The following is a 15,655-nucleotide window of genomic DNA, read 5'->3' as shown; positions in this document are numbered from 1 at the left end:
GTCTTGCTCACTTTTTCCTTCTTCCTTCCTTTCAACCAACCTGTTCTGTCACCCAGTCTGAGACCAATTACACAAAGCTGTCCACTTTTAACTCCTCCCTTGCAGCCTAATATTTTTCTCAGATGCTATGCACAAATCTGACATCTGTTAGTGGCAATCTGTTAACTCTGTCCTGCTCAAAGGATATGTTAAATCCCGTTGTGGCATGGTATCCAGGTAATGGCTCGCACAGTAGCTCACAGTATTTGTGGAGACAGTCACTGTTTAATAACTTTTGAATTCCTTAGCAGGAATCAGACTTCTAGATAATGATGAACTTCTTGTTCTGTTCAGCACATTAGGAGAGAGATGGTAATTTTATCACTGCAGTATTGGAAGTTCCTTTATTATAATATTTTTGATTAATTATGATTTTTTTTTCTGAAAGGGACAGAATCTGATTTTCTGAAGATACCTATTTTTTTAGAAAATAATATCAATGATCTACCACATGACTAAGTAATAGCTTAGTAAAAGTAATTATAAGCATTCGGTGCCTTACTATTAAATATGAGCTTGCTGCCATCTGTGTCTTATTTGTTGCCTTAACATCTTCTAATCCCCAAAGAGGACTGAGCATTACTAAGTAAGTAAACATGCATTACAGGAAATGGGAGAAGGGGAGAAATGAGAGCCATCCCTAAAATCACAGAACTAAAAGTTATATGCTTGAAGTGTCAGCCATCAAAAGGTCCTAAGCATCCCTACTGGAGAGACAAGGAGGGTGTTTTATTAGGTTGCTCTCTCAGATAAAGTATCAGCAGGATCTGAAAGGCTGGCACACTTGCCTCTGCTTTTTAGTTTCAGTCTGTAAGTTTGTAGACTCAATACACTCCTCAAAGCATCCATAGTCTAAATGTAAGCAACGAGTAATGAGCAGGGTTTTTACCCCAGCGCTTCCCATAGCTATGGATTAAAGGTTTGGATCTCTGCAAACTTTGTTGCTCAAGCACCTAAATCTAACACCCCAGCTCAAGTGCAAATCAAGTGCTCCAGCACTGTAACACAGGCAAGAGCATTAACAAAGCTCAGGGCTCAAAAATAAGTGAGTTCCTGCAGTGTAATGAGTTACTCACTAAGCATCAGCGGAGCCAGATGCTCTCGGCCTGTCACATATTTGAGGAAAAATGTGTTCATTGAAATGTCAGCAAAAAAGATTTAAGATAATGCATTTTTGCCGTATGCTTGTGAGGGTCTGGAAGTATGCATGTGGTTGAGCCTCCAGCCTCGACGAACACACAGTGACTCTTTAACCAACAGTAACTTGATTATCTGTCTGAGCCCTGAGCTGAACCGCAGCAGTCACTTCAGATTAGGATCCAGCGCGAGGCAGAGGGCTGTCGGAGGGTCTGTAAATTTACCTTCTTAAATTGCAAGTGAGAAACAGCGTTTTCCTGAGGATTTACTCTATAGAGTCACAGCGTCAGCACTTTGGTTAAGAAAGGCGTATTGTCTCTTTAGGGAGAGCTGAGAATTTCCCATTTCACAGTTAGTCAGTGAAAAGCGCTCTGCGCACGGCTGAAGATGTGCTGGTCTCCCGGCTGCACACTAGGCTGGTAGGTATCTTTCTACAGTACTGAGAAAGAGAAGCAAACCATTCTCCGAATTCCCTCAGTCACACGAAACAGCTGATTCACGAGTTGGTGGCCTGCTGCATACTCTCGATCAGCACCTGAGTCGCACTGAAGCCCTGGATCAGCGAGAAGTGAAGCGGTGTGGCTCCCATCCAACAAAGTGCTCCTGGCTGTGCTTGCTCAAGGTCAGGGATGCTTGAAGTATGTGCTCTGCTGTATTTAGCACGTTGCAGGTTGGAACACCACAATAACATGATAAGAAAAGAAAAAATCACTCATAATGTCGGACTGCCAAGCTGGACTCAGACTACCTAGATCTCATGTCCGTTTCTAAAACCCTGAAAATACCGCTGTTGACATTTTAATCAGTGTTTGCATTGGGAAAATGGATTTCAAGCACATTTTCCTCAAACAAACAAACACCCCCGAAGCATTATCAGCAGTTCTCTTACCCCTTCATACACAAACTTTGACACCTGCAAAGCTCTGTATAGTGAAGATAGCCCCTTGGTTCAGCCAGCATTGTCAGAAGCCAAGCAGATAAATGGGAACCGTGTGAGGGTCACAAAGCCCTTTGAGAAAACTGGTAACAGCAAGTTGGCAACCTGCATAGGCAATCCAAATTATTCCATCAGATCTTTACTTTAACTCACTTCACAATACCTTGTAGAGTGGATAAAGCTACTTGCAAAGGCCAGTCCAAATGATTACTTGATTGAGGGGGTCAGAGCAGAGCCAGGGCTCCAAAGCAAAGAAGTTGTTGCCCTAGCCCTGGAGAAGAGGCTTTGGGTGAATATGTTGTTTTTCTTCACTCCCTGGACAGCGGTACTTATGAAAACCATAGACAGGTTTTTGCATACAGAACGCTTTTACGATGCTTCTAACCAGCAGTAAATCCAGATGACTCTATTACGACCCCAAATTATTACAGCTGTCTCAGTTCGTGGCCACTGGATGTCACTACCGATCCATTTCAGAGGACCAGCAGAGTTCTATGAGAGCAAAACAAAAGCCTTCCTAATTTGGAGAAAATGAAATACTATTTCACTTATTAATATTGTTTATGAGAACTCGTTAGCTCATTCTCCTAAGCCAGCACCGCATGTCTGTCACCTTGCCTATAAATGCAGAGGAGCACACTCGCAGGCGGGTTTCCTTGGGGTGCCAGACAACTCACAGGGGAAGAGACCTTGGGATGGAGGGGGAAAAACCTTCTGAGCGATGACACCACGTCAAGATCAGAGTGGAAACAGCAAGGGCAGCGTGGAGCAGGAGCACATCAGGGCTGATGTGCTGGGGGACCCCCGACTTGGGTGCCACGCACCTCCTCTACTGTTTGCCAGGAGCTGCTGCTAAGGACCAGCCAACCACCACCCCCTTCACCTCGCTTTTTCTATTAGTCTGCTTCTTTTCTCAGGGATAAAAGATTGATCCCGTGTACTATAAATTTTAAAAAGTGGTAAAAAGAAAGCAGCTGCCAAGTCATTAAAGCTCAATTCTCTCTAGATCAGTTTCACTGCACAGGACACTTGCGTAGACATTGAGTGAGAGGCAGGTCTGCCTCTGAAGGCTTGCAACGAAGGAGGTAACAGAGATGAAAAGATCCTTTTCGGTGATATTCTTGATCTGCTCTGCTCTGCTGGTATCCCCACAGAGAAGAAGGGATGAGCAGATGAAATGCAGCACCGGGGGGGAAGAGAGAAGACATCAAGATTTGGATGAGACTGGGGTTTATTGGCAAGAAAAGGAAAGAAAAGGAGCTCCTGGAAATATTATATAGAAAACATCATGGAATCGGGAACCAGCCTTGCTTCCCTGAGACATCAGGCCAGGTCCTACGCATTTACACACTAAAAGCAGTGCTCTGGCATCACCTACCTGCCCGACCAGTGCAGTGCCCTGCTGAAGGCTTTGCCAGACCACCCTGCGCCGCCTGAGAGTCCCAGCCCACGTCAGGGTCGCTCAGCACTTCCCAGAAGAAGAAGCTATTTCCCATTCCGTACAGCTTCACGAAACTTTCATCATTCAAGCTGAAAATTTCTGTTAGATTTCTGCCTCAAGCTGGAAAAAAAAAAAGGGGGAGAAACTATTAATCTATTTTCAAGAAAGAAAATTGAAAGAGAAATCACGTATACTCAGTAGAGACTTGTAAAAATTAACAACTGGACTCATCTAACATTTATCCCCTTTAGGCAAGCAGGGGTCCCCAAGCCATTTATATGCCAGGCTCAGATGCTCCGGTGATGGGGAACAGGGGTGCAGACTTGTGTTTTCGTTGCTGCTCCTAGCTGCTGTGGGCTGGGACCAGACCACTCACCAAAACTGGAATAAAGACCCTGTCTTTCTTGGGCTTGCCATCATCTCCGCCCCACTGGCCTCTGGTTAGGCAAACGAGGAGAGGTGAGTAAATGTGAACACAGGGGGCAGGAACTGGGGCAAGAACAGAAGCGCTGGCGTGAGGATTTGGGTGAGACTGGGTTTTCATGGGGAGGGGAGAACCTGGGACCAGACGGTCTTGGAATCTGGTCCTACGTGGGAAGCCATGAAGACAGCCTGGGAGGAGAGAGAAGAACAGGACCAGTTGGTTAGAGGGATGGAGAATTGATTTTATGCTCAGGATGGAATTGCTACAGGCAACCCAAAATCATCGCCTTTGAACTCCTCCTTGCCTCCTTGAAGTGTTGTGGGTGTAATTTTCAGAGCGTGTATCTTCCTGTTGCGACCCGGCTTGGGGTGGGGTGCCGTTCAGGGCGGCTCAGTTATTTCAGCAGCTCAGGACTGCTGAGCTCGGGGGTTCCTGAGCTCCACAACAGGCTCTAGAGGAGCAGAGCGTGGCCTCGGAGTGTCCTCACCCAACCCAGGAGACTGGTCTGGTGGTGGATTCCGTCAGCTTGATGAGTGACTTGTGGTGACATACCCAGGCAAAGATAGCAGCGGCTAACTCTCAGTTATCTAACAGAGCCGTGGATCTAACGGGACTGAGCTGAGGCTCTCCCGGTCACCAGGCTCTGCAGCAGCCTACCAGCCCACTGAGCTCATCGGAAACCTGAGAAACTCGTCTGATTTCTGCTGGGAGGTTCATTTTGATTTAATCAGCCTGGCAGTTTGCCAGTGGAATTTTTTTTTTTTTCTCTCCGAAATTTCCAGCCAGTTTTAGCGAAAGCTAAAGGATAACACAAGGAGGTCTTCTGCACAGCTCCTTTTCGCCTCCTATTTCCTTACATGCGGAGCAATATTAATGCCGTGGGGAAATGACATTACATGCAGAGCTAGATTAATGTCATGGGAAATGAAGGAAGGACCTACCTGTAACAGCAGAGGGGATACGCAGGGCAGGTACTTCAGTTAATCAGCTGCCTTTGCACAGGGAAAGAAAAAAAAAAAAGCAGCAAGACCATACATATGGGATCTGTCCTTTTCCTCTGGTAGTGAAAAAGCTACTTTCTTTTTAAGACAGATCAACCAGTGAAGCAGAGCTCACTTTGCCAGTGTGACTGGGAGTATGACTGGAGGGAGGAAGAAGCACAAAAAGAAAAAAAAAATCAACCAGAAGACAAAATGATATTTTGGCCAGAATTTTGCTCCATCGTTCCAGACTCTGTATTTCTTTATCTGGCCTGCACCTTAGCCCCACGACATTGCAGTGAGTGTAGATGTTAGAAGCTTTTTAACACGGAGGTAAACACCGTGCGTGGATGTTGGGAACCAAAGCCAGCAACCTAACGCTGTGCCAACACATCCTTCAGCTCCGCCAGCAGTCCTGTTGATTTCACCGGGATTACTCGCGGGGTAAGGAGCCACTCAGCCCGAGGCAGTGAATCTGATCCCTTGTTTTCAGCTGAAGATGTAAACTTTGGGACAAAGACCACTTCGATTTCACAGAGGCTCAGTCTGGCTTTTGCTCGAGCTAGGGGAAAAGGTGACCACTCTGTAAAGCAGCATATTGCCAGAAAGCCATTTATCAGTCTGAAAAAAGGAGACTTAATATCAAGTTTAAATCTTATTTGCATCAGCCTCACTTCAAAATCACACCATATATTCAACTAGTAAAGATGAGTTTTCCTAACAAGAAAGCAAGGAGGGCTGGAGCTGGCCGGAGCTTTCCCAGAGACACTGGCAGGGTCCTTCCTTCCCCGCTCCTTGCATTCAGCCTGGCAGAAAAACCCCGACCACCCTGACACCAACTACACGCGCACCCTCCTTTCCTGGAAGCGTTGCTTTGTCCCGTGGAAACCTGAATGCATACAAAACTATGCAAGGAGTCCTCACCAGCTCCCATTATGGGCGTTGTAAGGGATGCCAGATGATTATCGGAGGCCTTCCCACCGAACCCACAGCTTCAGGGGGACGCATGGAGGCTGGCAAGATAGGGAAATCCTGTGGCCAAAAGCTTTTGGAGCGAGCAGTTTCTCCTCCCACTTGCAGAGACCACACTTAGATTTTTGTGGTGTCATAAATATGCTCTTTAGTGTGCGCACTAATAGGTCTCTGGAACACATCTGGGTTTGGTGGTTCCGGACCCCGAGGCGTGTGCATGAAGGCGAGGTAAGAAGTGTCCGCTGTGTGTGTGTGTGCCCAGGGGGCTGGCTCTGTGTCTGCTGGGGCTCAGCGATGCTCGGTTTGATCCCCCCCTGCTGCTATTGCAACCTGCTGCCTGGGCAGCTGTGGGAGGTAGAGAAGAGTTTTCTATCCCTAGCCCTGATTACTATAGCTTAAGTGTTACATACAGGGTGGGTAAGTTACCACCGTAGGGAGAAAACTTACCAAAACAGACCTCTATGGTATGATAGGTTATATAGCCACTTACACATGCATATAATGGGCATAATATATTCTCAAATTTGCTAGTATAAATATAACTGATAATGCCCTGTTTCCCCTCAAAACAGTGATTTTATGCCACAGAGTGCTACTTAAGAGTCATGGTGCAAAAGTCCCAGCCTGCAGTCTTAGATCCCTTCTTCAGGCATATTAAATCTCTTTCCGTGGGGAGGGGAACTTCTGTTTTCCCATGTTCGTGCTATCTCATGCTGCTTGTGGCTTTCGAGGAGTGTCTTCAGCCTCAATTGTAAGGTCCTTCCCGAGGAAGAAAAGGAAAGGTAAAGACATGTAATAGACTTTCCTTGAGGTGTGGTGTAGGGAGTCAGCAGTCCTCCGTCAGGGAGAGGGATTGAGGTTGGCTTTAATGATTTCCTTCACGTTGAAAGGAAAGTTTAAATAGATCGCTGTGCCCTCAGTGTGAGAGTAGGAGAAGTGATTTCTTTTTAGGTAAGTGTTAGGAGGTAGGAAAGAACACTGCAATAACAACCTGCCTCATAAGTGAGACGTTGGATCTGTAACCAAACAAAGAGGGAACCTGAGTCACAGGAACATTTTGTATTTATAGGGCAGCTTTCATCGGAGAATTTGAGTGTTTTACCAACTCGGAGAGCCAGGGGTAAACACACAAACTTACCCCAAGTCCGGCTTCCCTCGGCGATGTCACGGAGCCAAGCCGTTAAGGAGCACAGAGTAAGGAACTGTTTCGGTATGAGTAAGAGGACAGAATTTGGCCCTACACGCTTAACTTTCACATCTCCTTTCCCTCATAAAGGAATGTTTACCTCCACTTTATAGATCGGTAACTGATGCACAGAGATCCTAGGGAGGTTGTCCAAAGTCACAAATTGAGAAAGTTAATGAAAAAGGACCCGAGAGTTTTGACTTTGCGCTCTAACCCCAAGGAAAACTTAATTTGGCACCAGCAGCTGCTTGATCTTTAGGGCTTCTGCATGAACAGGGAGTAGTTTGCTTAATGAAATAATATCCCAGGCACATATGAAGAGCAATTACTTGCTCTCATATAAACTCTCATGTATTCATCTAGAAAAAATGTTCATGACTCAGTCATCTGGGATGGTTCAAGCTACTCACCCTCCAGCATGAGGCGTAGGCATTACAGTGGTGAGGTTGAAAAGGAAGACACATGACCTCAATTACTCACAAGGAGTCAAATTATGATCTCAGATACAGTGGTATAAATCCAGAGTCATTCCCCCTGAAGTAATTGGCATGATACTGTATTTCTTTAACATAGGGGAAATCAGAATGCAGTCTATAATCTCAGTATGTCTGTGGAGCTTTATTCAGAGACTCTATGCTCTCCAGCAATGTATTATTAGTTGTGGAGAAAAATAAGCTTGGAAAACGTTCAAGGTGAAAAAATGTACTGAGTTTCCCTGTAGCAAGAGCAACAATTTATTACTGAGTCTTGACAGGGTAAGTAGTAATGATTTTGCTTTTTTTTTCATCAGGGTTTCTCCACTTTTTATAAACATTTAAGTTAAATGCTATACAGAAAACCTCATAAGGAGATATCCAGCTGGACTCTTATCTTTAGTCCCTCATTTTCACTCATAAATGGTGAGGAAGGGAGGGTTCTGACTTCAGAAAGGTGGGGAAAATGAGGAACTTACAAATTTACAGATGGAGGATGGCTACAAGCACGAACCTAGAACTAGGGACATTGCGAGTTCAGAGGAAAGAAAGATTAATGTAACAACTACAATGAAGGGTCCCGGTGGGACATCTGAAATTGTACAAAACTGTTTCCATCAGCGCAGAACAAAGGACCTACAGCTTTAAGAGCGGGGACACTGGATTCAGCACAGCAGGAGACCGAACAGCACTGTATTATAAATAGACCCTCCATTTATAGTCCCGAGCTCTCAGTAACCACGATGTTCTCAGCCGTACGGTTCTAGCAATTTGGAACTGATAGATGAGGACTTTACCCCCTTGGGACTGTGGCAAACCTGGCAGAAATTAAGAGGGAAAAGCTTCATATTGACCAAAGGGAACTCACTGCAGGCATCTCGCGATATTCCAACACATTGGGCAACCCAGCCTTTTGACAAATATGTACGTTTTTAACATTTTCTAAGCCTCCAGAGGCAGCCCAAACACATGCTAAATTATATTACCAGCAAATCCTACGAGCAGAGTGCAAAGGGACACCCAGGGGACCTTCCTGAAAAGCCGTGGGTGTGCGGGATTGCTGCAGGACAGCCGGGGAGAAGCCTGCCTGCCCCAGCTGCTGTCCTGGAGGGAACACGGCACACGGTGCTTCGCGGGCATACATCACAGATCCTGGCTCCTCTTCCAGATATTACCCAATTCAGATTCCTTCCTGAAAAACATTGGCACACGCATCTCTTAGATAGCATTTCTAGGCATGCAGAAGGCATACATATGCACTGGTAAAGTTAGGAATCTTGTAGGCTTAGGAAAGTGATACATGTATTACACTCAGGAATGCAAAGCAGGAATATTTACACAAGCACAACATGTAGATGTTGTGATGTAGATTCAAATTTCTTTTTGAAAAATGCGAGAGCATATGTGTTCTGGAGTGCAAAGCAGGTCCAGGGGTGCCATTAGGAGAAGCTCCAGGGTAGGTGATTAAGAAGCTGTTTGCACTGGCACTGCTGAAATACTGGAGCATTCTGCCTCTTTTCAGACAGGCTTTGTAACAACTTGAAATGTTTTTGTGGCAGATCCAAGAATAGTAAGCCTTTCCCAGCACTGAGTACAGTTGAAACGACAGCTTGCAGTCACTTGGTATGTGAATGCGAGCCGTGTAATTAATGCCTCGCTGTATCCACACCAGTCGAGACTTCTGCTATGAAACTTCCATGTTTCTGGTTCTCCTGGCAGAAAAGGAGTGGAGGTGGACTAGCACCCACACAGCACCCACCCCAGTTTAGCTAAATGTGGTACACTGCTCTGTGATGTTTCAGGATCATAGCTGTGTCCTGCTCCTGTTTGGGTCTGGCACTGTGCGTATGCAAAAGCATGAAGCAAAAAAAGAAGTGCTTTAGCTAAGTTTCCAGTGCTACTACAGTAATGGGTATTTTTAAAGCCCAGTCTACATGCAGTTTTATACAATTTCAGTTCAGGGCTGATATTATGATTATTATTATTACTGAAATAATAGGCCGGCCCATCATTGCACATCTGCAGTGTGCAATGCTGTTACCAGAGCAGGTGCTGTACACCAGAACAGCACATTCCATCCTCCCCTGATAAGCTATCTGCACTCTGGAGAAGCAGTTCTGCTTTCCCTGGGGAGAGAGGGTTAAAGCAGTACCGCTCGGCAGTGCAAACAAATCAATAATCAGGAACTTTCCTGGGAGACGCTCCCTAAGCCTGGCTGTGTTGATGCTAACTTGTCACAGTGCTGATTGTGCAGCTGGGAGCAGCGTTTGGCATGTGCACAGTTGTGTTAGCATTGCTCGAAAACCTTCCTGGGCTCTTCAGAGCAGCACCTTGCAGGAGGGAGGTTGCCACCAAGATGATTACCTTTGCCCGAATCTGGTTTGAATGAAAAGGAACAGAGCTGAAAAACCACATGGATTATTGCTACTCAAAAATTCCTGGGTGTGGGGGTGGTAGAAATGCAGGTGGTGAGTGAGGAGCAGAGGTGATCCTGATTCTGTTATGGAGCAGCTGCCCCATGAGACTCATGTGTTGCAGTGCTTGGTGGGCACGAGCATCCCTGGAGGGGCACGGGTGGCATGGGGCGGGCTGCAGGGTGGGCTCGGGCCTGAGCACATGGGGTGAGGAAGGAAGGGTGGGTGCATGTCCATAACCTGCTGCTTTGTTAGAGGAACACCTGCAGGCACACGAAATGCTCTTCTTCTTCTGGCCTGGGCCCCCAGCACAAAGGTACCAGCGGTCCTTTGGCTATCCAGCCGCATCTGGGCATCTCCAAGCCAGAGAGAGGCAGCAGGACACACAGTGGGTTCATGAGGTGACAGTGACTGTGAGGTGGGAGCATCTAAAAGACCCTGAGATATTAAAACATACCCTGTGAAGGCTGAGAAAATGCCGACAGTTGTGGGTTTGCTGCTGAGAGAAGGTCGGGCAGTAGAGGACCGTTTTTACCAACAGGCAGGATTCTGCTCTGTAAGAGCCTTTAAGGAAAGGAGGCTTAGCTGTGATGTTTAATTGGGTATTTATTTAATGTGCCAGAGCCAACAGGTGTAGTTAATTTGGAACTGCTGAGGACACATCAACACGTGTAACATTAAGGCAGTTATTGCAGAGAGGAGAGAGGGAGGGGGAAATAGTGTGTATTAGCGTAACTATCTCCTCGCACAACCTCTCTCGCCTTTGCATAGTATCTGAGCCCTGTGGGCCGCTGCCAGCAAAATAAAACAATGATCCCAGCCCTGTGGGTCTGCAATTATTGATTTACTCACAGCTAGTTGTGTTAAATGCGTCCTTGCACTGTGAGAAAGAATTATTGAGCATACAGTGGTGTAAGGCTGCAGTGCCGTTATTATGCTATATGAGTTACTCATAAAGGCATCTTCAAAATGTCTTTTTTTAGGCATTTCAACCACTTTATGGAAACCCATCTGGAAATAAATGTAGCTGGTCTAATGTATGTAATGAATTTAATGTGCTGTTCTTCCACATTAAGAAAAAATCTAATAGGATGATTGAGTGGGGCCAAACTTCTCCAGGAAATTCCTTCATAATACATGATTGAATTATTGTTTTTCTATTAGGGCAGCCAAAACATTCAGTGTCCTCGACAATACAGGATGTGTGCCGTAACTTTTTTGCCACTAAGCTAGGCATACTGTATCTGGACATGTGCCCAGCTATTTGAGTATTTCCATTTGAATGATTTATTTATTTTCCAAAGAAAGACTACATAAGTTATACAGAACTCTGCACATTTCTTTCGGATCATACAACAGGACTAGGTGCCTGGCTGCCAAATGAATGAAATCTAAGGAATCCACAGGCATTTACAGCAAAGCTGAGATTTTCCTAATGGACACCTAAAAGTTATGCTCATGAAACTCCTAAATCTTGTCTCAATAGAAACTGGGCACCTAGCTCCCTTTGCAAATCCTCATCTCAAGCCTGTGTTCAAGTCCCTGGGTAAATATCCTGATTTTCAAAAATGTTGGCCCTGCAGCTGCAACCGCATGTGCTATGAGAAGCTGCTGAACATAGCGTATATGAAAATTGAATTATTTATTTTTAAGTCTAAATATGATCCTATTAGCCTAATTTTAAATGTTTTTTAAAACCTAGAACCAGTACTTGTACCCAGTGAAGTTACACATAACAAAGTGTTTTGCAAACTTCTTACTAATATTATGAATATATTAATGCACTGATGTAACAGAACCACACTGAGAAACTGGTATAAGATATTCTGAGCTGGTAGCTCAAGTTCCACCCTCCTTTCCCCACAGAAATTGTTGTTGTGATACACAGGAGTAGGAAGTCAAATAATTTGAGTCTTCATTTTTTTGTTATTGTTGTTGTTTTTTTTTGTTTTTCTGGAAAGACATTGTGCATTTTGAGGCATCCACCTACACTGTCTCTTTGGGGTTACACCTATAAAAATGTATTTTGTCATTACCTCACATTGGGTTTTTTTTGAGAACATGCTTGTGACTTTGAGATATCCTGGAAACCAGCATGTAAGTGATGATATGGCTATATGCAAGAGGAGAACTCCAAATTTTTCAAACTGCAGCTTAGGAAAAGGTTGTGTGTATTAGTGTGGAGTCCTAACCTTGTCTACAAGATCCCATGGCTCATTTCCTGTAGCAGCACAGCCTCTTCCCTTCTATCTTCTTCACAGGAGAGGGCAATTATTTTTCTTCTGTTAATAAAATATTTGCCCCTGAAAAGTAGTCCCAGGTCAAATTAGTCATATAATCGCAGCTGGAAACTATTTTTGGCCTAGGTTTACAACACTGAGGAGGATATCCAGATCCTTTACCAAATATTTAAGGCACTCAGCCAAGATGTGGGAGATGCAGGTTCAGGTCTCTCTGGGGAAAGGGATTTGAATCCTGCCTCTGGGAGATAACCATCATCAGCATCTTGCTGTGTAGGGAATGGTGGGCTGAGAGAGAAAGTACGAATCATCGAAGCAGCCTGGGGTTTGAGCAGCTTCTTGTCTCACGGAGCTGTGGGTCCTTCCTCAGCTCCCATGCTCCAGGGACCTGGATGGGGCACTGAGCTGGGCAGCAGGCTTGGTTTGACCTGTGACTTGTCAGTTCTGGCAGATTAAACCAGACCATTTATACATTCGGCCATCACCTGTTTTGGAGGTGAGATTGGGCTCACCTTCCCATGCCCAGCTCCCAGAGAAACCAGTCTTTCATTTCTGTGTTTTTCCTACTCACGCTCCTTAAACTGAAGCTCTGAGACTTATCTGCCCCTGAGCCAGGATCCTCACTCATCCTGGCAGGGATTGGGCTGTGGCCTCTAGGACACCAAATAAAAGCAAGAGAGGGGTGATATTTATTGGCTTTATTAGCAACACAAAGTGAAAAACACCCAAGTGGGTAAAATACACCCGAGGGTCTCAGTACCAGCTCTGTGCATAAAAAAGTCATGGCCTTTCCTGGTGATGGCATCCTGTTACATGTGCCCCGTAGCCCTGCCCCTCCAATTTATCTTGAGTCAAAAAGCTCACCAGGTTAACCCATATTTCTTTGTACAGGACTCTTAAGGCAGCTGAGAGTTTATCATCCTTGAGGAATCCATCCCGTAGAGGTTTAATTAATTTTTTTTTTCATACACACACAAACAGATTCAAGATGTTTTGTTCAGCCATGGAATAAAGGTTTCTCCTCCTATCTCGGTTTTCAATCAGAAAAGCGGTCAGTTCCAATGTGCCAAGATTCTCCCAAAGGCTTAATTGCCATCATCTGTGTTTACTAATGCATGCTGATAAGCGTCCTGAAAAACAAGGACAATATCCTTGTCCAGCGTGAGCTCAGAAGTCCAGACAGGTCCAGGCCCGAGCTCCCCGTTAGCTGTACCTGCAACCTGGAGGCCCCTCCGATAAGAGTGGAAGATCCCATCCACACTGCAGATGTAACGCTGGCCGGCTTCACCAGCAGCACAACTTCTCAAGAACAGAAATATTAAACCCGTGATTCCAGTTTGGGAAAGTACAGAGCATTACCTAGATCTCTGTTCACTTACGTTCTTCACTTTCCCTCTTCAGTTGCCAAACCACGCCGTAAGACGCTGCGTAACTGCTGGTGTGGTTTCCTGCTGTTAGTGCCCCGCGTGGGTGGATGCTAAAAAAAGTCTTATCATTAGTGAATCCTCATCTCCTATAAAAAAATAATAATAATTAAAATAATTACAACATCCAAAGAATTACAACATCCTTGTACCTCGTCTGAGGATTGGGCCATGCACAGCAGACAGATGCTGGGATCACACAGAATGAAAAATGAACGATTCTGCCGTGTAGCACCTAGGGTGACCCAGCTTGACTCCATAGGAAACAAACTCAGCATTTGGGAAGAGCCACCTCAGTGCCCTCCCTTCCACACAGAGCACCCCGGGGTGCCCGGACCTGCTTCTCCCTTCCTCTGAGTCAGAGGGCAGGCTGTCTGTCCAGCACGAGTCCAGCCAAACTAATCGTCTCTAAGTGATCTCACTGGTCTTAAATAAAGAATTAAAAGATTATTGGGTCTAGGATTCAAAGAACTGAAAAATTTCTGTTCTTCTGCCCTTCTCTGCCAAATCCCAAATATTTAAATTGAACGCAACTGCATCTGGACAAAAAAAATAAATAAAAAATAAAAAAAATAAAATCCCTGAATATTTTGATTATCTGGGATGTCAGACTTGTCACCTAGAAATCAGGTTACAGAAGACAAGAAAGAAAGTACATCTTAGAAAATACTTGATCCCAGTGCTTCCTCCTTGCCCTTATGTCAGTGTCCTAAAAGGCTTTGCGATGTCGTTGTCTAAGGATGAAAGGCTTTTCTGACCAATTCTGTTTTAATTCTTGGTAGGACCACGAGGCTCCTGCTGGTACAGTCTAGTATAGCTGGCCCACACTATCTCATTTATGGTCTAGTCATCAGCACAGGAACACAGCTGCATTTCAAGCTGACAACACGTGCAGGCAGGTTCAAGATCTCTGTTGTTTTCTTTCTATCTTTTTTCCCCCCCCTTCTAATTTGCATGATGCACATCCACACTTCAGAGATACCCAATTATATCAAAGTCTTTGAACTTTCCTCCGCCGTGTGATATCACAGAGTTGTGTAAACTAGAATTCTTACTTCTGAGAGCCTGGAGCTTGTCAAAGCACTGCTCTATGCTACTTTCCATTGATATGCTAGTGATGCTTTGCTCTAAGGATTCTTTCCATTTCTTAGCTGAATAAAAGCTTTAAACAGAGATTACTCCTACAGTACAGAAGCATCCAGTTTACCAAGAATGCAAATACAATTCACTTTTAAGAGCAAGAGATGGGCATTAAGCATTATTAAAGGATAAGTGATTTTAAAGATATTTAGTTATTCTTCTAAACAGGAAATTGTTTCTAAACTCTAGGCAACCTGGCAGCTCTTAGGTAATCAGCATTGTTTTTGATACGTTCATCCATACAGTAAGTGTCCTAAACAGAGTCACAAAGCCTGGCATCAATTCTATTTAATATATACAACTAATTTTTTATTCCATTTGCTAATTCACTTCTGGAAAGCTGATGAGGGACATGGGACATGCTAACATGGAAAAGAACAAATATAGAGTAGATTTGTTCCTCCATACAGTTGTTTTCAAGATCTCCTTGTGTACAGTGGTGTGAATTGTGTCCTGCATTCATAGATAATATTTTCTTGACACATGAGTTCATTTAACACAACCACCCACGTATGCTGGCTGAACATGTGTATTAATAGTCAATAAATATGTGCCTATTTTTCTTCCCGGTGAACCAGACTTAAAGCAAATCTGGTCAGAAAGATGTAAGTGACAGTAAGTCCACTAAAGCTATGCCAGAAGAGGATCCATGCCACTGCTAATCAAGGTAGGAGAGGTGTAACTGGAAGATGCCATTTGGCTACCAAAGGCAGACTGGCAACTAGCAAACCATCACAGGTGGCTCCTTACACCCTGTGCCTATATGTCATTTAGCGTGATACCTTGGAAACAAATGGTCTGGAAGGGCAGGAACCCATCCCGAATTTTCCTGGGAGTTTGCACAATCC

The 15,655-nt window shown here is 44.8% G+C and overlaps 2 long non-coding RNA genes across 13 annotated transcripts in view; both read right to left on the bottom strand.

Annotated features, from left to right (window-relative positions):
• Positions 1-473: 473 nt before the first annotated feature.
• LOC125182250 (uncharacterized) lies at positions 474-6,019 on the bottom strand. 3 transcript variants are annotated; one of them, XR_007161609.2, is made up of 4 exons: positions 5,883-6,003; positions 4,920-4,970; positions 3,492-3,674; positions 474-1,826 (listed from the first exon to the last, which is right to left on the bottom strand). It is a non-coding gene; the product is annotated as an uncharacterized lncRNA (long non-coding RNA). The 3 variants fall into 3 exon arrangements; XR_010833012.1 differs by lacking the exon at positions 4,920-4,970 and having other exon boundaries at positions 5,883-6,019; XR_010833011.1 differs by having other exon boundaries at positions 4,920-5,926.
• Positions 6,020-12,567: 6,548 nt separating this feature from the next.
• LOC106045231 (uncharacterized) overlaps positions 12,568-15,655 on the bottom strand; it is a 48,471-nt gene continuing 45,383 nt past the window's right edge. For 5 of the 10 annotated variants that reach the window (XR_010833004.1, XR_010833007.1, XR_010833005.1 and 2 more), the window contains one exon: positions 12,569-13,756. This is a non-coding gene — a long non-coding RNA (uncharacterized lncRNA). Of the gene's footprint in view, positions 13,757-15,655 lie in introns of all 10 variants that reach the window. The other 5 variants (XR_010833002.1, XR_010833009.1, XR_010833008.1 and 2 more) reach the window with 4 other exon arrangements.

The sequence above is a fragment of the Anser cygnoides genome, chromosome 7, assembly GCF_040182565.1.
Source record: "Anser cygnoides isolate HZ-2024a breed goose chromosome 7, Taihu_goose_T2T_genome, whole genome shotgun sequence".
NCBI lineage: Eukaryota > Metazoa > Chordata > Aves > Anseriformes > Anatidae > Anser > Anser cygnoides.
The sequence above is the reverse complement of the archived record's forward strand: the minus strand, read 5'-3'. Positions and strand labels throughout refer to the sequence as shown.